The following is a 21051-nucleotide window of genomic DNA, read 5'->3' as shown; positions in this document are numbered from 1 at the left end:
CTGACGGCCACAGAGCGGATGTCCGCTGTGGCCACAACACACCCACAGGTCTCTTTGAACATCAATACCAGCTCAGCGGGGCCAACAATAACCAGTCCCTCATTTGCGGCGAACAAAGTGCTAATCACTGGCATGCAAATCAAATCAGGTCGTGCGATTTTTATTCTGACTGAGGCGGCGTGATGGAGGTGTTGAATTTATCCCCCGCAGCAAATAAAGTGCTGACACTAGCCGTAGCCTGCTGGGATGTTTGTTTCCTCGGGGATCTGTGGAATCCATGGTAACAGCAACAATAATCAGAACTTGACTTATTTTTGCAAAAACATGGTGGAGTGATACCCAGAGGTAGGCTGATAAATATATATGAGGCTGTTCAGGAGGGAGCAAAGCTTGCGCAGTTAGGCACTGTGATTACATGATTCGGTTTATCAATGATGAAACATGAAAACGTGGCCTTGCATATGCTGACCCACATCTGTGAGTGAAAACAGGCAAAAAAAACATAGAAAAACTTACAAATCTCGACAAGTAATAGCAACAAAAATAAGGTCTGAGTTAACAGTGAGTTAGCGAAGCGGTAAGAAGGCTTACCTTACTCTCTAAACAAGCTGCCTCTGACGATCTCCTCTCCCTCAAAAATCAGCCTCAGACCTCCTTCTGCAAGCAAACACAAAGTCCAGATTGAATGAAGACTTGGAACATACGCAACTCTAACTCTTAAGCTCCAACAGAGCCATATCTCTGCCACTCCAGCTTGCTTTTATAATCTTTTTAAATAAGGAATAATGAGCACATTTCCCTTCAGCTGTGCTTGAATCAAGCCTGTTTTGTATCCTTTCTCCCTTGTGCATGTCATAAAGCTTTTTGAGTCGGGATGCCAAACCACAACATGACGGTACCCAAACGCACACACACACACACACACACACACACACACACACACACACACACACACACACACACGCGTCACATCGGTCCAGGTTGAAGCAAGACAAAAATCTGTTTGAGTGATGTAGAGACGCCTGAAGAAGCCCACAGCGGTTCAGGGTGTGCTCTAATTAGACCTGTGCCAGAGAGTAAAAATGGGCTCATTTTTAACATAATTACTTCTCACCCTCTAGGACATTTTTAGCTATAGTGATAATAATCATTTTGTGTTGGTAACACTGTGAGCGCATTCAGCCAGGCAAACAAGTCAATTTTTATTCAGCTGCAAACTTGCTGTTTAAAGAAGCCGAGGTTCGGTGAAACGATTTTTCTTTTTTTCCCCCTTTTTTTTCACACTTGGCAATCAAACAGTCTCCATGTCTCCCATAGTGCTAATTGTGAGAGCTCACCTGTGATTTTACAAGCTGCACAGCATTGTTGACGAGAGCGGTGTGATCTTGAAGCCAAATACAACATCACAGCGAATGCCAGAAGCCTAATCTCTCCTATATGTAGTCTTCAGAGAGATGTTTTGCATACGCCAATGCGGCGAAGCCCGCAGACACACAATCAGTGGTTTGGTATGAGATGTATGGCTAAGAATACCCCGGAGAGCCTCAGAGCCGAGGCTCTCCTCTGACCCCGGCTGCTCTGCCAGCCTCTCATGGGCATCAAAGAGAGGTGAGTGTTGACACCTGTGCCTCCCGTCCATCTGGAAAAATAAAAAACAAAACGCACCAGACCAGCGTCGAGGCGTTCTTAACACCCTGGCGTGTTTTCCTTGATAGCTTAACGCATAAGTGACAAACGCACTCAAGTCTGAGGCCACAACAACGAGCAGGAACCTCTGTTGTGTGACAGCGACACAAAACAGCGAAGACATCATTTATTCTGACAGGATTTTATAAACTTGCAGCATTCAGCAGACGCAGCAGGCTGCAAATGGCAAAAGTGATTTATTTTCTTTTTCTCTCGCTAAAATAAAGGAGTGACAGGTTTAATATAAATAAGCGGAGAGGGGGAGGAAGACGAGAGGCAGGGATTGAAACAGTCGGTGGGTGACAAGGCAGTGTGACAAGCGTGGCAACTGAGGGAAAATGCGACACCTGGCCTTGTCCTTGATGTGAGTAAGAGGATGATACATCAAAAAGTGACAGGGCAGAAAGATGGCTATTACCCAGGCAAAGAGCAAGATGAAGAGGGAAAAGATTAGAAAGTGACTATTTTTAGCGGAGGAGTAAAAATACGCCAGGAGTTTGCTTCATATTCCTTTCAATAATCTTCTGTTCTGGCCAGTATTAAAGCGAACCTGCGAAGACATTTCTCAGCAGTGTGATCAAATGCCAGCGTGAACAAATAAAAGCAGCCGGCCGACTCCTTCCTCCTTTGATGGAGATAAGTCGGAATGAGCTGTCTGCTCACGCTGATCCTGATGAAGTTTGACCGAGAGGGTAAACGAGCGGCAGCCCGAGGCCGTGTTTTCTTTGATTGGCTGCTTTCTCCCCCCGCAGGAGGAGAGGGTGGGGGCTGATTGATTTCAGCGGGCTGGAACCCCGACTCTCACTCTATTGATCCCCCATCCCCGGCCCCGTCTCTCCCCCCAATTAAGAGTTCACTAAGCCACAGCTGCTAATGAATACCACCTTCCTGCCAACATCCCAGCGTTGCGCTCGCTCCACTGTCTCTGGTGCTTTCTCACTTCATTCCTCAGTCGTGTCCGCTACTCCTCCACTCCAGCTGTAGTTAAAGCTCCGTCGCGTCTGAACAATAATAACTCCACTGATGTGGATTTCTGATGAGGTAGCTTTAAAGGAGGTGTGGGGAGTGTGTGTATGTGTGTGTGTGTGTGTGTGTGTGTGTGCTGTATCAAGGTTAGTGAAGAAATCCCACAGTTCTTTAAACAAAAGCCCGGGGTAGACAGTGCAAATCTTTCTACATCACTGGGAATCAATTGCTTCACCGGCAGCCAGATTTTGAGGATTAAAAACGAAATGAGCTACTTTGGATGTAGAAATCTGGGATGTGTCTGGGTGTCAGGCGAGGAGGATCAAAAGATTCATTAGATGAGAATTAGATCAAACACAGTCAAAGTTGTGAGGACAGACAGAAGAGGAGTGTAAGAGTGAGAATGGTCGACATGGGAGAAACAGCAATCCTCACGTAGGAGCCAAGAAGCTGTCTGAGTCAGAATCAATTTAATTGCCAGGTACATACCGAAACAGGGGATCTGTCTGCCTGTCTGTCTCACTGAAGAGCTGTCGGCTCGTCAATCTCTTGATCTGCCCACCTTGAGGGTGCAGTCAGAAACAGTTCAGTCACAGGTCAGCTGTGCCCTTATGCACCATGCCTTAAATCCCTAATCCCACTGTTTTGGTAGAGTGAGAAAATCCAATTTCAGAGATCTGTAATTCCATAAACCTTATTAGGCACAACAATGGATACTACACCCTGAGGGGGAGGCATGTGGAAGCGGGGGTGAGGATGTGGAGCAAGGCGGGTAGCGGCGGTTGTGACCGGGCCAAACACACAGGATGGAGAGAGGGCGAGGAACACAGAAACGGAGATTAAGGCTGAGTTGGAGTGTGGCAAATCAGGGAAATTAAGAAGACAGAAGTGTTTTGGCTCCGCTGCTCCTCCAGTAAGTTGCCATGGCTCGGTGCGAGATGATGAAATGGGTGACAGGCTAATATTTGTAGGGAGAATTTTTCAAGTTGCCAGTCAGTACTTAAAGCCAGCATCCTAAAGCTCATTGTCTTGGCATTACCCAACACTCACAAAATGTTCTGATGTCTTAAGTTTGTCAAAGCTCTTCTTGTTTTTATCCTCTTTCCTTTTAATCTTTTATCTCTTTGGTTTGAAAAAAAAACAAAAAAACAAAAACCTTTCAACACAAAGAAAGTTTTGGAAGAAGCTCAGAGTATGTTTATTCCAGAATAGAAAATAGCATATTTAAATTGGCTTTGAGTTTGTGTTCTACTACCACCACAGCATCCTGTATACATTTAATAGTAACATCAATGGGCCACTTAGTGTGCCGTTATCTGAGTGCTCCCATTGATTGTTTGCCTAAATTCAGGAGAGTGGGGTGTGTCTGTATGTTTAGTCTTACTAATGGACACCATCTCGGCTCTCAAACACCTCCGTCGCAGCCGAGGCAGGAGGGGAAACCGCCATAAAAGACAGAAACGCCAAGACGAGAGGAAAGTCCAGCGCGCTGACCAATAAACCAGCACCTCTCTTCAGATTCATATGTGAAGAACTCAGGTGAGGAGAATGCACATGAAAGTAATTATGGCCGTAATTACACCCGCGCTGATAAAAATTTTTGCTTATCAGACAGAAAAAAAAGGGCTGAGAAAAAAAAAAAAAAAAGAAAGCCTTTGAACTGGAGTCACATTTTGGCCGTCTTCCAAAATCTCCCAATCACTGCTCTTAGCAACCACAGTTAATTCTGTCATAAATTATTCACAAGTGTAACAAAACTGTAGCAAAAGGCCACAGATAACCCCGGGATCTAAGAGCTGATTAGGGAGGAGATTGGAGCGGGGATTTAATACAAAATTGTGAGCTATAGCAGGGCTTTAGTGACATCTCTGCTGTTTGATATTGCAAGTGAGAAGAGGCCTCCAGCCGCCGTCTCTCCTGAGACAGATAGGGCAGTGAAGCCCGTACTCTGTGGCCAGCAGGGTATAATTACATTTCCCCGTGGGGCACCTCCGCTGCAGCAGCTCAGCCATACAGAGGGAAGAGATTGAAATGTGATTGCGCTCGCACACAGCAGTCGAACGAATGGCTGTTCACACGTGAACACTGGAAATCACACGTACGCACGCTGTGCACGCTGATCGGATATGACTCAGGGAGGAAAACACACACAAACACACACCAGCATGCCTCTCCTTATTTGCTCCTATCAGGCGTAGACGGCGCTTCGCGCCCGGCACGCCATTCGGAGAGGAGTATTTGAGAGGTGTTGTCAAAGAGCCCCTCTGCCTCTCTATCATTAGAGCTGAGAGGAGCTGAAGCGCCGAGATTTACACACTGATCTCCTGAAGCCGCCTCATCGCAGGACCGGTTAACAGCAGCTCATACATACAGATGAACAGAGATTCACATGAGTGCTACTTACTGTCGGGCTCCGTCCGGTCGTCTCTAAATCAGCTCCGCGTGGACGAGAACGATCAATCACACTCCGGTTATCTTTTCATAAAATTACAACCACGAGAGATGTCATTCTGTGCTCAACCTAAATGTGAGTGACTATTATTTTGACAAATAACATCAAGATTTGTGTCGCACAAGTCAACATGATGTCTCTGAGTGGAGCTTGCATGTTCTTTCTATCGGTTTAATTGACTATCCGACCTTTAGTGACAGCAGCTGTACTTCAGCCTGTGTTGGTTGAGATGGACCGCAGCAGCGCTGGACCACACTCCACAGAAGATGTACAGATGGATAGATGGATATGACGTTTCCAAATCAGTCAAGAAGCACCGACACATTCTTGTGGACTGAAAACTTTGTGGGTTTTCATATTTACATGCACATCTGCCCCGTTCCTTCCGCCTCAGTTAAATGACGAATCACAATGGACATGTGATAAGGAACAAATATTTTAGTGTAAACAACACAGAACAGGCGGTGGTGCATGTGCGAGGCGCTATAGCGACAGCTGAATGACACTAATGGGTGACATTAACTTCAGGACCCTCTGATCCAACCTCCCTGTGTCGAACTACGAAAGGTCAAGGCGGCGGTAAGGCGGGCAGACACAGGCGCTGCCCCAGCCGCCTGCGGGACCGCAGAGACCGCCGAGCAGTGTCACCTTGGCTGCTGTCACTGATATCTGCCACCTGTCACCAGGCTGGCCCTGTTGCCAGAGGATGGGGCTGCGCTGACAATAGGTTTGTCGATAGTACTTCCTCCCAAGAGTGGAGACGGGGTGGGGGGGAACGTGTCCTCTGCTTTCATCAACAGCTTGAATCAAAGGCCATGGCGTGCGGCATTAGCATACAATACATATTCATGCTGGCGTCTCCTCTCGCCCGCATCGCCAGCCCCCTTTGCACATTTTCAAGCCATTTTTTACAAACTGCATGTCAAGCGCCCCATTTTTGCCGGCGGTCCCGCATGGCCTCTTATGTATTCGCAACACGACTGCCGCAAACATCAACAGGTCTCAAGGTCGTCACTCCCACTGATGGTGTGTGTCTGCTGGCTGGTGTGTGGCGCTCCTGTGTCTCAGAAAGTGTGTGTGCGAGCTACTTAAGTATGAAAAAAATTACAGACAGAAAATGAGAAATATGGCTGGTGGCTAACAAGGTGCTGTGCGTCTGCTGCTTCTGCTCGAGCGTAAATTTATGCACTTGCAGTGTACCCAGAACGCGTCTGCAATTAACTCAATGCAAATAAGCGAGCGTGATTTTTGCACGCTTCCCATTGCGTCAGCAAATTTAATTGTGCAATTACCGCGTTGTCTCTGTAGCCACAAGTGTGGACATAAACGCACGTCTGGGCGCGAGTGCGCGGCGTGCAGCTTCAGTCATCACATGAGAAGAGGACAGGTAGACCCAGCAAAAGCCTCCTCCTACAGTCCACTGGCATCTCGGTGAGAAAAAGAGGCCAGTTGATGTGGGGGTTACAGCTTCCATGGCAAGAGTGCGTGGTGATAAATAATGAATGCTTAAAGAACAGATCTCCGAAGCTTCGTTACTTTCCAACCACTCCTTCATCTGTGCATTCGTTCATCCACCCGCCCGTATCGCTACAAACAGCAAGGGACGTTCAGCTGTCTCCGTCATAAATATTTCAGCCTCTAGGTCAGCGCTTACAACCCCCTCACCCCCACCACCCACCCCACCCACTTTGCTGCTCTTAAGCGCCGCCACTTGCTGATGACACTTCCTTTTGACCCATAAACATATTGACAAAACACTGATAGTGAGTACATTTGCTGGGACCGGCGTCATGGAGCGAAGGCGGGGAGGCTTCCATAGGAGTGGCAGCGCCTGCTGCTGTCGAAATGGCGACTCTCCAATCAATGTTGGATTTCAAGTCCTCAAAAAATGGATCCAAGAAGTTTACAACCCACACCTGGTTTGGTCAGTTGTGTCTTAAAAAAAAAAAAAAAAAAAAAAAAAAAAGCTGTATTTTTATTGTTTACATTTATTTCTGTCCCTTTTTTTTGGGATCCAAATTTAAATCCCCTGCATACCATTCAGCCACCATCAGGATTATTTTTGGCTGAGTGGATACAAAGCAGCGCTGAAACAATGCACGTTACAGACTGTGAAACCGGAAGACAAAAACAACTGATGGCGAATTGGATTCAACCACAGGACAAACCACAGAGCCGTGAAAACCGTGCTGACTTGTGTGTTACTGATTCCTCCAGACTCTCAGTGCTGCTTGACTGTATCGCCTACCTTTAGAGAGGAAACTGTGAAACGTATGGAAACAGGAGCCCCACTTAAAGGACTTCAAAACTTCGTGGAGACACAGCACATCTCAAAATCGTACAGTGAAAAAGACAACCAACTTGTTCCACCGAATAAACAGCGGTTCATCTCCACGGCGCTCTGATTCAGAGCCAGATGCTCCAGTGCATCTGATGAAGAAGTCTCGTCTCTCTTACCCCAATGAGCAGTGCCGTTAGTGACTCCATGCATAAATCTCGGAGGCGAACAGAACGGATCAGAGCATTCAAGTGTAAACTAGGGCAAAGCTCCAGCACTGTACCTTCTAGATACGCTACTCCAGGAAGCAAGTCCTGTGGAGGAGCGGGCGATCGCACGCTGAGCCAGACGCACGCTGCCCTCCGTCATCTATCACACACACGCGGAACAAGCAGACGTTTACACACCTGTTTGGCCAGTCCAGTACCATCCAGTCCCGTCCGGTCTGCTCAGATCCGGTCCGCTGTGCTGGCAGAGTGAGGTGCTCGACTCACCCGCTCACAGCCCGGCGCAGACAGCTCACTGTTATAGATGCACTGACAAGTGAAAGGAGGGAGGCGTGGTTTCACATGAGATAAATAAAAGAGGGAGGGAAAGAGGGAGGAGAGAGGCTCCCTCAATCTACAATTCAATTTTGCCCTCACTCCCTTTTTCCAGTGGCGTTTTTGTCCTTTACTTCTCTCAACATGCTCTTGCTGTTATTCGAACACTCGGTGTCCTTTTTCCATCGTCCCTCCTGCGTGTTATTTGCCACCGATTCCCTCTGTTTCCATCAGTTGTAGCCTTTCTTCTCTTCACTTGCTTCCTGTCTCTCCCCTGTCTCTCTGTCACATTTTCCTCTTCCTCTCTCTCTTTCTGGGCTCTCATTCATAGGGCAGCACCGTGTGTGCGTGCGTGTGTGTGTGTGTGTGTGTGTGTGTGTGTGTGTGTGTGTGTGTGTGTGTGTGTGTGTGCTAGACAGTGAACAAGGGCAGCTCTGGCCATCTGTTGGAGCCTGTGAGCTTCACCCATTCACAGTCTCATAAAGGCAGAGGCACACAGAGGAATAAGAGAGAAAAGAATGGGAGGGAACTGAGGATCAATCTTAATGCTGCAGGGTTGGGGAGGGAAGCCATAGCCAGGCACACACACATATATATACACACACGCACACACACACACACACACACACACACGCACACACCATATCTATCAGGCTGGCACCTTGGAGGAGAGCTGGCACTGGCAGGGCTGCGTGCTGGGTCCAGGCAGCATGGGGGATTTGGCTCCCAAGTGCACGGGCATGCTCGCAAATCGGTAACACACACACAAACCAATTTTACACAAAAAAGCATATAAGGGCAAGTTCAGACACGTACATGCAGATTTAGAAACGCACTTTCTTTCTGTCTCTCTCTCTCTCTCTCTCACTCTCTCTCTCCATCTTGCTGCCTCTCTCACAAATTCACAAAACCAATTTCCTTTTAGACAAAACAAACCAGATCTTATCAAGATGGATGACGCTACAAACTGAAAGAGACAAGGGTGATGGAGGACAGGGGACAATTTGAGAAGCTCCCACATGCAAAGCCTTCCCAGAGTCCCTCTATCACCGCAGAGCCACAGTGACCATTTTCCAGCTCAGCTTAAGCTAGGTATTTCTCCTGAGTGCCAGTGTCACTTCCTATCCCTGACCAGGAGGGGAGAGGTGCGGCGGAGGGCGGAGACATCCATCACTGTCCGCACCAGGCGTCCCATGATGGATGCACCTGTTTATCCCCCTCTGCAGGTTATTTAGATGCAGACGCAGCCAGAAAGATTAGTGATGGAGAACCTCTGCACCTCTTTGCGTCTCCTCCCACCCCATCTAATCAATAACCCTCTTATCTATTATCTGCATTTTGAGGCATTTCTCCATGGAAATTTGAAGCGGTGAGAGAAGAGAGATTAATTGTCCACCCCCTCTCAGTGTTTTCAATTACAACGTCTGCAATGGATCATCTATCTGTCAGCTTGGCACACTATGCTATTTGTGTCACCGCGAAGAGATGAAACTGTGCCGTTTGGAGAAAATCAAAAGCTATTTTCCTGGCCACGACTGTCCCTCGCAGATGAAAACAAGCCATTCAAAGCAGGGGATTTGCATGGCATTTGAGGATGAAGGAAATTGTGTTTTCTGCTTTAACATCAGGTGCATTCAACACTAATCCTGATTTTTTTTAAAAAAGCTTTGTCATTCAATGTCAGCCAATTGGTCCCATGAGCCCTTTGTTAAAAAAGAATTAAGCTGTCCTAATACTTGTCATAATAACCTGAAAACAAAAAAATATATATGACTGGAAATTTATTTCCCAAATATATGCTTATGTGATGATGTCTGAGACTCGGGGGCTGCTTAAGACTACATGTCGGATTACAGACAATGCCCAAGAGATGGCCATGTTTTTCCTGAGCGATGCCGGCATGCCAACACAGCAGCCCAGCGACTCCACTTTAACACATGGTTTATTCATGCTCGCACCCTCTCTGTCTCACTCGCTCTCACGCACACCAAAGCTGTGTCATCCCGCTGGCTTCTAATTGGGTTCAACGCCCATCAACAGACGTATTCTCTGAAATCAGTATCTGCCGACGGGGTAACTCTCCTGATGTAAACCACAGGATGAGCCCTTACAACCACACGGCATTCTGGGAAAGAAAGAAAAATAGAAGAGCCGAGCAAAAACGAGACGCAGTAATACAAATGTCTGCATGTTAGAGGAGAGAAACATCTCTGTAAGCGTACACAAAGGGGTCCAGACCTTGGGGAAAAGCATTTTGCTTTTGTTTTTCTGCTTCATTGGACTAAAAGTGAGGGGAGGCCTTGTGTGCAACCTTTGCATGATAATGCAGAGGCAGGTGCATAAATAAAAATGAATTATGTCTCTTCTGATAGCACAGAAAGATAGCTGTGTTCTATCGTGCTGAGATCTTGTCCTTGGCTAGGAGTGTGCTGATACAAATGAATTTGTTCCTTTTCTGCACACTGTGGGTGCCAGGCTGATAAAAATATCCCCTGTCAGCTGGCTGCATGAAGAGGGGAAGTCTCAGTGAAGCAATGAAGCAGACCTCCTCACTGTCTGCTATATATATAATCACACACACACATGCACACACACACAATGAACAAAGTATGAAATAACTCAAAACATGTTTAATATTTTAGATTCCTCATAGCGGCCAGCCTTTAATTACTCCTCACACACTCTTGGCCTTGTCTTGATGAGCTTCAACTGAAGTGTGTCTCCAACAGTCTTGAAGGCGGTCCCAGGGATGCTAAGGCCTTGTTGGCCCTTTATCTTCATTCTGCGGCCCATCTCATCTCAAACCGTGTCGAGGCCAGGTGATCTGGTCGTCTTGCTGGTCTGTGTGGCTTCAGTTTTGAATAAATCCTCAACAGTGTCATGAGTAAAGCCCCCCAGACCATCACAACTCTTCCTCCATGCTTCACAGTGTGAATTATGAATGTAGTTCACCTTGTCAGTATTGCACCAAGACATGGCGGATGGAACCAATGATATCAGATTTGGACTCGTCAGATCAAAACACAGATTTCCACTGGTCTAACATCCATCCCCTGTGTCTCTTCTGCTTGTTTCTCTTCATTGGCTTTCTAGCAGCATTTTGACCATTAAGGCCTGATTGGCGAACAGTTGCAGCAGAGAGGTGTCTGCTACTAGAACTCTGTGTGACATTTATCTGAGCTCTAATCTGAGGTGCTCTTCACTTGCAATTTCTGAGGCTTGGTGACTCAGATGAACCTTTCCTCAGCAGCAGAGGTGGTCTTCCTTTCCAGAGGCGGTCCTCAAGTGAGCCAGTTCTGTCATTGCGCTTCATGCTTTTTTTTTTAACTGTACTTGGGGGCACATTCAAAGTTTTTGCAATTTTCCAGACTGAATGACCTTCAGTTCTTCAAATAATGAGGTGACTGGTTCTTGCCATAATATGAATTTAAATAGGTCTGTCAACTGCATAGCAACTTCACTTTTGCACAACACAGCTGATGGTCCCAACAATAAGAAGACAAGAAATTCCACAAATGAAGCCTGACAAGGCTCATGACGCTCCCTGAGAGAAGGCCAAGGGTTTGCAGCACTGTCGACAAAGCAAAGGGTGGCTACTTTGAGGAATCTAAATATAAAACATCTTTACAATTATTTCACACTTGTTTTCTTGTTGCATGATTCATATGTGTTCATTCATAGTTTTGATGCCCCTGTGAGAATCTACAATGTAAATAGTCAAGAAAATAGCGAAAAACAGTGAAGTTGTGTCCAAACTTTTGACAGGCAGTATGTACACAGTGTATATATTCCTCGCCTTTCATTTCCTTGGTTCAAGGCTGAAGGGCTGATTTCTCTTCACCAGCACACACACTGTATGCATACACACATGTATCCACCGCAGAGCCGCAGGCCCACTCTATGAATTCCCAGCAGAAGGTGTGTGTGCGTGTGTGTGGTGTTATTGTTGTAGGGACTTAAATGTAGAAACACAGTCATATTGCGAGGATGTTTTGCTCCTGGGTAAAAAAGAAAAATGTCCAAATAACATAAATAATTCAAATTCAGTTGGACATGGAGTAGTTTCAGTTAAGGTGACAGTAGGTCTCCAGGAGGTTATCAATTTAGTGTCTGCTAAACTAATGAAATCCTGACTATGTGTGTGTGTGTGTGTGTGTGTGTGTGTGTGTGTGTGTGTGTGTGTGTGTGTGTGTGTGTGTGTGTGTGTGTGTGTGTGTGTGTGTGTGTGTGTGCTTGTATTTCTATCCTTGTGGGGGCCAAATGTCCCCACAAGGATAGGAAAACCTGGAATGGCGTCCCTTGTGGGGACATTTTTCCAGTCCTAATGAGGAGAAACAGTGTTTTCTTGGCCATGTTGTTGTTACTGAAAAAAGTAAAAGTGCAAAAACATTTCTTTAGGGTTAGGCCTTGTTTTGGTGTGGGTTAGGGTTAGGGTAAGGGTCAGGGTTAGGAGTTAGACATGAATGGGAGTCAATGGAAGGTCCCCACAAGGATAGAAATACGAACCTGTGTGTGTGTGTGTGTGTGTGTGTGTGTGTGTGTGTGTGTGTGTGTGTGTGTGTGTGTGGGTGTGTGTGTGTGTGTGGGTGTGTGTGTGTGTGTTGAGACAGCTCCACATCACCATGGCTACATTATGATGAGAAGCAGAGATAGAAGAACAGAGAGGGAGAAACAAAGGCGAGGAGCCCGGGAGCTAACAGTCTGGACACTCAAGGACACCAGTCTGCCAGAAGTCCTGTCACTGTGAAACGATTCTCCTGAGCGCAGCACGGGGGCTTCTGCAGGTGGAATAGTTAAAAGGGCAATCGAACCAGCGAGCACAAAACTTCAAAAGCAGATAGACAAATTACATCTACTGCAACCTCCTGCTCAGCTTGCAGAGGCTCAAACATATCACACAAAATACTCCAGTGAGGAATGAAATATAATGCGCAGACATCCATGGAGTGTTTCCTTTGCTAATTACAAGTGCAAATAGTGGAATCATTTGCATTGCATTCTGCACCTGAGCTCGTTCTCCTGTCTATTCCTATAGGTAGAGCTTAAGGTGGCCGGTATGTCAGCCAGGATTAGCTATATATCCCTTCGACATGAAACCCCAGCACCGGTACACATCACACACTGTCCTGTCGTGTCTAATATATTCTCCTCTTATTTATTTCATCCCTGCTGTCACCATCCCATCACACGCACCCACTGAAAATATAAATAGTTCATAAGGCTGGTATGAGCGGCCATCATTTTCTCGCAGTGGGTTTCATATCCTGAGGTGGTGTTATAATTCTTTCATGAGTGGCCCGCAATTTTGAATGATACAATTAAAAAGAAGAGAGGCGTCGTCAAACTTTCCCCAGTGCTGATTTCCAACGCAATTTACTGTCTGAAAACAGTCTGAACGACTCAGTAAGTAAAAGCGCTGCAATAAAATATGAAAGCTGGAACAGAATAACAGTGAGAAAGATTCTGTCCTGCTTGATTGTCTGACTGTCAAGTATTCGACCACATTTTGGACTTTTGATCAATCCGAAAATGAAGACAGTTACTTACAATGTCCAGGCAGGCTGAAAAATGAAAACAGGATGCAACAGCATCTGTCCAACACTAGCAATGGCTCAATTCCACCAACATATCCTGTAACTCTTTCAGTGAGCCTGAAATCGCGGCTCACAGGACTGAATTGACCAGACAGCAATTAGCAGCATCAATTCACTCCTGCCAGTGACAACTGGAAACATTTGTTTTGGAGCCGATTCGAAGATTCTTTTTCAATTTAACATCCAATTCCCAAGCTTGAGCTTGACTGACATCCCGACACACCCTCTATCCATTTTTTGCTAGTTCAGAACAGTGCACACCGTTGATTTCTGGTGTAATCTATCTGCCAAAACAGCGCGCCGTAAACATTAGTACACAGTGTACTCGCGCGCAGTAATTAGAAGTGGGACGCCCTGCCAGGCTCGCCAACAGAGCCCATGTTGTGTGATCAACAGCCAGCAGGGGGAGGCGTACTCAGGTCTGTGTGGAATAAATCATCCACTGTTAATCAGAAGAATTAGGAAGACTTTGTGTCGAGATATACTGCTGTGCTGGTGTGAAAAGTTGATTAATTCCTGACTGTTGCCGTTCACCCGCAATGCTGAAGTCTCTCTCCTTTTTTCTAAGTTCCTGTGTTTCTGATCCTGTTTCTTCATGTTCTCACAAGCCGATTTCTGTAGGTGTCAGACTATGAAATGCTAATTAGCGTAAGCGTTGAAAGGTTTTAAGTTATAAGCGGTAATGGGAGAATCTGCAGAGATCAACACTGAAACCGAGTCCAGAGGGGGATATGTTATGATCAGTGAACTCTCAGTGAACTAAAGTGATTTCCCCCTTTTGCACTTCCTTATGATTCTCTTGGCTTTGCAAAAGAGATGAGAATCTGAGCTTATCATCTGCAGATGAGTAATATAAACCGTCAATAGTCAAATCCGATAAACTTGAAGTGTGAAGCTGTCAGTGTAAAGGAATTTAAAAACTAAACTTGATCAGCACAGAGATAAACATGGGCTGACAACTGTGTGTACGCACACACACACACACACACACACACACACACACACACACACACTCTGCTACCATCTGTCCATCTGCAGCAGCATTACAGAAGTTGAGAAACTGGCAGCAGACCGTGGGATCCACGGATCAAAGAGTGGCCCCCCGTCGAGGTTTGTGGTCCCAAGGAGCTCAAGCCGCTGTGGGCCAGAGTCAGTCGGCATCACATCTCCGGCTAATTAACTAAAACCCCTTTGACGCTGTATTATTTGCATTCCTAATGTACGGCACTCAGAGTAATATCTGCCACACATATTAAATAAGAAGTGCTGGTGGGTTTGTCTAACAAGGCACCCCAGTGTTTGTAGCACAAATACATTTGTAATCGCTTCAAAACGATGTGGGGCCCGCTCCACAGAGGAGGCGAATTGCACAGAAACGGGTGAATTTTCCATTGTGATGGAGTGAATGTTTGTGTGAACTTGCTGTGTTGCACACGTCCGGCTCTTTCGGTCCTGATTGAAATGCGTCACAGTTGCAGAGCGTGCTCTGCTGTACTCAGAAAGAGCTCGGAGCACAGCCCTCGCTGAAAAGACACACCTTGCCCCGCTGAAGTTTCAAGTGCTCTCAAGTGCAGCCCTCCAGTCTCGGAGCTCGGCGGAGTGAGAGAGCGACCTGAATTATAAATCAAGGGGCTTTAAACGGCTATGTAGATTAGCAAGCAGTCGTGTTTGGTGTCCTCAATAATTAATTACTTGTTTGCACCGAGGTGGACCTTGCATCTTTTTAGCATGGCTCTCGGTGTCTGCAAACAAACATACGGGTCCGGCATGCAATGAGGGGCTGTCAGGGTGTGAGGAGGGCTCCTGATGAGTCTGCTGCGAGGACTGAACTCGCAAGGAAAAGGTCAACGCTGCAGGGACGCCGGCTCCAAATGTGCTCCCGTGCTTATTTTTATACTTCCGAGAGACTAAATGAATCTGAAAAGTAAAAACATTACAAGCGAACATGTTTTGCTTGACTGCGCATCCTTGAGAGACTACTTTGGGGTCATGATGTTCTGTTTGTGGTCTCGCAGTTATATAAAAGAGACGAAATAAGGTTAAAGCAGTCCAGTTAAGTCTTTGCAGCTTTGGATAAGCATGCACCTACGAGCAGAGGTTAATTGAGTCGCAGTATATGAACAACTTACTGCCTAAAGCAACAGCAGCAGGACACCGGTACAGAACACGGCGTCTCTCCATTGTCTCCTCAGAAGACACAAGACAGACGTCCTTTCCCTGTCACAGCCCGCGGGCTTCTTCTCTGTTCCTGCCCTGAAACTGCCCTGTAAGCAGACTGAAGACAAGTGGGAGGATGAAGTTGCACCTTCTGCTCCCAGGAGCAGCAAAATGATGAATTGTAGAAAATCTTATTTGCCACCTCATATTAAAAAAAAAGTCAAGAGACCAAGCAAGCCACGCTATGAGGCAGAAAAGAGCTGATGCAGACGGGGCAGAAGAGGGCCCATTAGAGAAACGCTCATGTCTGTCTTTCTGTCCAGTCCGGTGACACCTCGCCCCTTAATGAGCTGTCTGAAGTCAAACAGGAGAAATACCAACACAATAAATTACCGGGCTCATCGCTTCCTGTTTGCCTCCGCTCAGATACGGCTGAGTAATCTTTCTATCTGGACTCCCATCATCCAGAATGAGATTCTGTCAAATCACATTTTACAATTCTCGGCCGTATTTGCATAACTACATTCTGTGTTTCCAGCCAAACTGGTGACATGTTTTTCTGCAGTTAATTAGATTTTGGAATTAGTTTTCCAAAAAGAAAGGAAAACGGAGGGGGGAAAAAAAACAGGATGATTTCTCCTCTGCTTGGTCTTCTCTTCCCATTTGAAAGTGACAAGATAAAATGGTATATAAGGGTAATTGCATGGCAGCGGTTGAATTAGAGCGGGAGAGAAGGTATTTTTGCAGTTGGGAGCTAATACTCTATTCCAATTTCCATCTGTTTAGCATGCACGGTCTGAACTGCTCCCTCTGACATGGCAAACCTCATTAAGATAGAGCAAACTAATTCACTTGAGGATGAGAGCTAATACTTCATATCTTTTTTTTTTTTCCCCCCCTTCAAAAAGATATAGAGACAAACTCGGAAAATTGTGTACTGTCGGTATACAAATACACCTCAATAGAGGTAGAGCTATTTACTCAGCTCTTATCACAACCTATTTACTGTTAGATTAAAGGGAAAGGGGAGAGGATGTAACCTTAAGCTACCTTTGAACTGCCGCTGGCAGCAGTGAAAAGCGGGCCGGGCCTTTGTGTGGCCAGCTCTGTCTGGACAAAACTGTCAGGAGCACGGACATCTGAGCCGCATGGGTTCAGTCCACTCGTGTGTCTATTCCTGCTGATAAAGCACAGCTAACCTTTTATGAGGCAGGGGAGCAGAGGGAAGGAGGGGGGGGGGGGGGAAAATGGAGGGAGGGGGGCAATGCAGGGTCTGCAATGGGCAGACATCCATTAACCGAGCGCTCAGCATGGGATATGGCATTTACCTCGAACAGCCAAATGCCATGGCAATTAATCAGGGCCCTGAATGCCAGCTGTATCAATACCCCTTATATCACAGTTATGGGAGCACTGCACACATTAGGAAATACACACACACCTCAGAATAGACCTATACTTTTCTCTGTTTTCTCGGGAAGAGCTGGAAGTGGATAAAGTGCTGTGGTTTCTTTCTAACTCTAACCTTAATATTTTTTCCCTGCCTCAAACTGGGGCACACACACACACACACACACACACACATACACACACACAGAGAAACGGAATGAATACATCACTTACACAATCACAGTGTAAGACCCGGGAGATGGCACACATTTTGCTCTGCAGGGAGTTGCAAATTGCTTTTGAATAACCAAGGTCTAATTGACAGGAAAAGAATGCGCTGTCACTTCGCTGGTGCGACTGTCATTAACACATTTTTCATTTTGTACACGCTCCAAGGCATTATTGTTTGCTTGGCCCCGATCCCTCCCCGGTGCAGTGAATATGTTTTAAAATGGTTGTGAGCAGAATGTTGTTAGCTAGACAACACTCCCCGAGGGGAACAAAACATAAGAACAATTGGCTCATTAGAAGCAGAAACACTTCAAACTACAATATGGATGGAGCACGCTCAGAGGAGAGACAAAGTCAGAGAGGCGAGAGCACAGATGGATGGATGGATGGGAGGGACAGGAAGAGACAAAGGCGCACCGAGACGAGAGACCGACCCTGTGTTGAAAGCACGGTGGGCTCAGCGTGCTCAAGAGAAATCTGCTGGCAAGATGAGGTGAATATATAAAACACCGAGGAACTGAGGAGGTGTAACAAATAATTAGATTAGTGCGGTCTAATGGGAGTAAATAGTACCTGCTACGCACAACATTTTGTCTGCTTCTACTGAGTTTGCTGCAAGGAGAAAAAAAACAGTATAAACACTCTTGAATTTACTCTGTAATGCTGAGTTGTGCATGGTCTGTTTGGCAACTTTCGGAATAACTGAACGCTGCAGTTACGCAGGTTTTAACAAATCTGATTAAACCGCATCATGTAAACACGGCTATCTGATTAGATTGGCCCTATTCAAGTGAAGTCTCCATCGGATTGGAGGAGTAGCCCTGCTTGGGGTCAGATCTGATCTAATATGTAGCTTTAACACGTGACACTTGCTTCATACTGTGTTTTAGGGTAAAAATCGCAGTGGCAAAGAACAACTGGTCAATGCAGGAGAGCAGATTATAACTCTTCCCGATCAGACTCTGAATGAAGAGAATGTTTCTTTTTGGATGCATAAAAATGCAATAGATCCATCTTAACTATGTAAAACGTAAAGCTGGATGTGGGAGTTTGTCACAAACAGTAAACCTCTACCTGCAAACTCCAGGATCGGTTCACTGATTGAATCAGATCTTGCTCTTTGTACAAATAAACATGTACATCACTGCATTCAGTGTTCATATAAGCAGGATAATCTGATCCCTCAATCAGATAAAAACATCAGATCCACCAAAAGGTTGCCATGTGATTTGCTGGATCAGTATCCAGCATCCTCCAGGTGACTAAAGGTAAAGAGTTTAAACGGAATTCAGACTTCCATTAAAAAACATGTTTTCGTTCAGCACACAAAACAAATTACTGGATAAGGTCAACCTGAATGTGTTGTTGATGGATCCCACTTTCCCACAATGCAATCTGTCCAACAGAAGAAACTGTAATGACAATGGCTTCATTAAAGAAAACACACAAAAACCAGTTTTCTCTTTGTCAAGTCGCAGTTGGGGTGTATTTCTCTTTAATAACAGTATTGACTTTTTTCGCGGAGGAAACGCTGAAACAGTCTGCCGCGATTGTTAGTGTATAAAAATCTACTGAAGAGAACAGGGTATAGCGAGTTTGTATGAAAGATGGATTTGTGTTTTTATTCAGAGGGAGATTGTTTCTTTTCTTCAGGCAGCCCTGGTTCACGCTGCTTTCTCACAGCAATGAGATTCCTGATTTAAACCTGCTGGCAGACCGAAGCCCTCTGTTCGGAATATGCATATCGCCCCGTGTTTTCTCCGGGTAAAGACATGCTTGTTAGGTTAATTGGCAACTCTGAAGCTGGCTGCTGTTGTGGATGTGTGTGTGTGTGTGTGTGTGTGTGTGTGTGTGTGTGTGTGTGTGTGTGTGTGTGTGTGTTCTCGTATTTCTATCCTTGTTGGGGCCAAATGTCCCCACAAGGATAGCAAAACGTGGAACGACGTGCCTTGTGGGGACCTTTTTCCGGTCCTAAGTAGGAGAAACAGTGTTTTCTTGACCATGTTGTTGTTACTGAAAAAAGTAAAAGTGCAAAAACATTTCTTTAGGGTTAGGCTTTGTTGTGGTGTGGGTTAGGGTTAGGGTAAGGGTCAGGGTTAGGGGCTAGACATGAATGGGAGTCAATGGATGGTCCCCACAAGGATAGAAATACAAGACTGTGTGTGTGTGTGTGTGTGTGTGTGTGTGTGTGTGGAGTACAGACATGTGTCCTGCCCTTTGACCAGTGCTGGCCGCACTGAGCTCAAAGCAAACGTCCTGTGACCCATATATTGTGACATTAAACAGGTCATTAAAGTGGTAGCCTTACAGGGAAATAATCCAGTGTGAAGGTAAAGATTTTACACTTCTTACTAGAAATAGATTGAAAATATGCCACACTTACTTACAAATACTTTTTTTAATTAATGTTTTTTCAAAACAACCTAAAATGACAAAGATTTTGAAAGAAATATTTAAACTAACTTGACAATATGAGGAGCAAAATAGTATTAAGGAGAAAACTGATGGGTGGAACTGTATGCTTGACTTTACTGATAGTTTTTATAATTGAGTGTTTTAATCTTGTATAATTATTCTCCCGAATTAATCTGACAGTTGAGATTACAAGATAGCTTCACAGCGGATAAAATCTCTCAAAAATCTCAATGTCATGTCTTGGATTTGATGAAACATATTGCAAAAACAATCAGGAGTGTTTACACTGTACAAAGCGATATTACGGATGACAAACACTGCCACGGCATATGGCTGATATTCTTCAGCTTGACAAAATTGATTTTCACATCACCGTGTAGCTTCTGGTAAACAAATCATGCGAATGCCTCCCTCGGCCGCCGTAATGAGTGAACCCTCTTACCTTGATCTCAGACGCTTAGCTTTTTGTTACTCGCTGCTGAGGACCTCTGTCAGTCAAAGCCGCTTCCCGCTGAGTGGAACACAGGATATCTATAAAAAGAATAAGAGAGTATTTTTCAGCCGTTGAGTGACCCCTCTGCCACAGCCGCAATGAGACACACACACACAAACACACACACGTCCCCGACACACCGCTGACCTGTGGGTGCCTGAATATGCCAGAGGGAGACAGTCAGACCGGCTGAGGACACATCAGACAAACAGTGGGAGTATTTTGTGACAGTCTCTCCCTCTCTCTCTCTCTCTCTCTCTCTCTCTCTCTCTGTGTCTCTTACTCCCTGGCTGGATGTCTCGGAGCAGTGTGGAAGAAACAACTCTTGAGGTCTCCCATGTTTTGCTCGGAGATTAGAGTTTTATTTTCCAGGACGTATCATCTATAATTCATTCAGTCTATTGAATCTCCAAACATCACTCACAGTCTATTAATATCAAATTCGCAGTGTGATGAAAGTGTTCTCCAGCATGACACAAACTGCGAACACAAACACTTGAATTCATTGTCTGTGAGGAGAATAAACCTCATCGACGAGGTTTAAACCAGTGGTGGGCAAACAGCCGCCCCTGGGGCCAATCTGGGCTCCAAACAGAAGCTGGCGTTTTCCCTCTCACAGTTTTTCCCCTCGTGGGTTTTGCATATTTTCTCCCGCTATTCTGTAATTGGTAACAATGTGATTAACAAGCTTGCACAAATCCCAATAAACACAGCCTTGTTATATAATCAATACGCCGCAGACACAAACAGGTAGCAGCATGACGTGAGGGATTCAAAGGAAAAACTCAGGCAGAAATATTAACAACCGTGTTTTCACCCAACCATAAATGACACGGCTGGCTGTTTAC

The 21051-nt window shown here is 45.6% G+C and overlaps 1 protein-coding gene across 4 annotated transcripts in view; it reads right to left on the bottom strand.

Moving 5' to 3' along the window:
* The window catches only part of sulf2a (sulfatase 2a), a 33874-nt gene extending 25774 nt beyond the window's left edge, over positions 1–8100 (bottom strand). The window contains exon 1 of one of the 4 annotated variants that reach the window (XM_030091194.1): positions 7790–8100. The gene's annotated coding sequence lies outside the window, so the exon portion shown is untranslated. Of the gene's footprint in view, positions 1–591; positions 611–7789 lie in introns of those variants that run through there. The other 3 variants (XM_030091198.1, XM_030091199.1, XM_030091196.1) reach the window with 3 other exon arrangements.
* Positions 8101–21051: the final 12951 nt, after the last annotated feature.

The sequence above is a fragment of the Salarias fasciatus genome, chromosome 5 (assembly GCF_902148845.1).
Source record: "Salarias fasciatus chromosome 5, fSalaFa1.1, whole genome shotgun sequence".
Lineage (NCBI taxonomy): Eukaryota > Metazoa > Chordata > Actinopteri > Blenniiformes > Blenniidae > Salarias > Salarias fasciatus.
The sequence above is the reverse complement of the archived record's forward strand: the minus strand, read 5'-3'. Positions and strand labels throughout refer to the sequence as shown.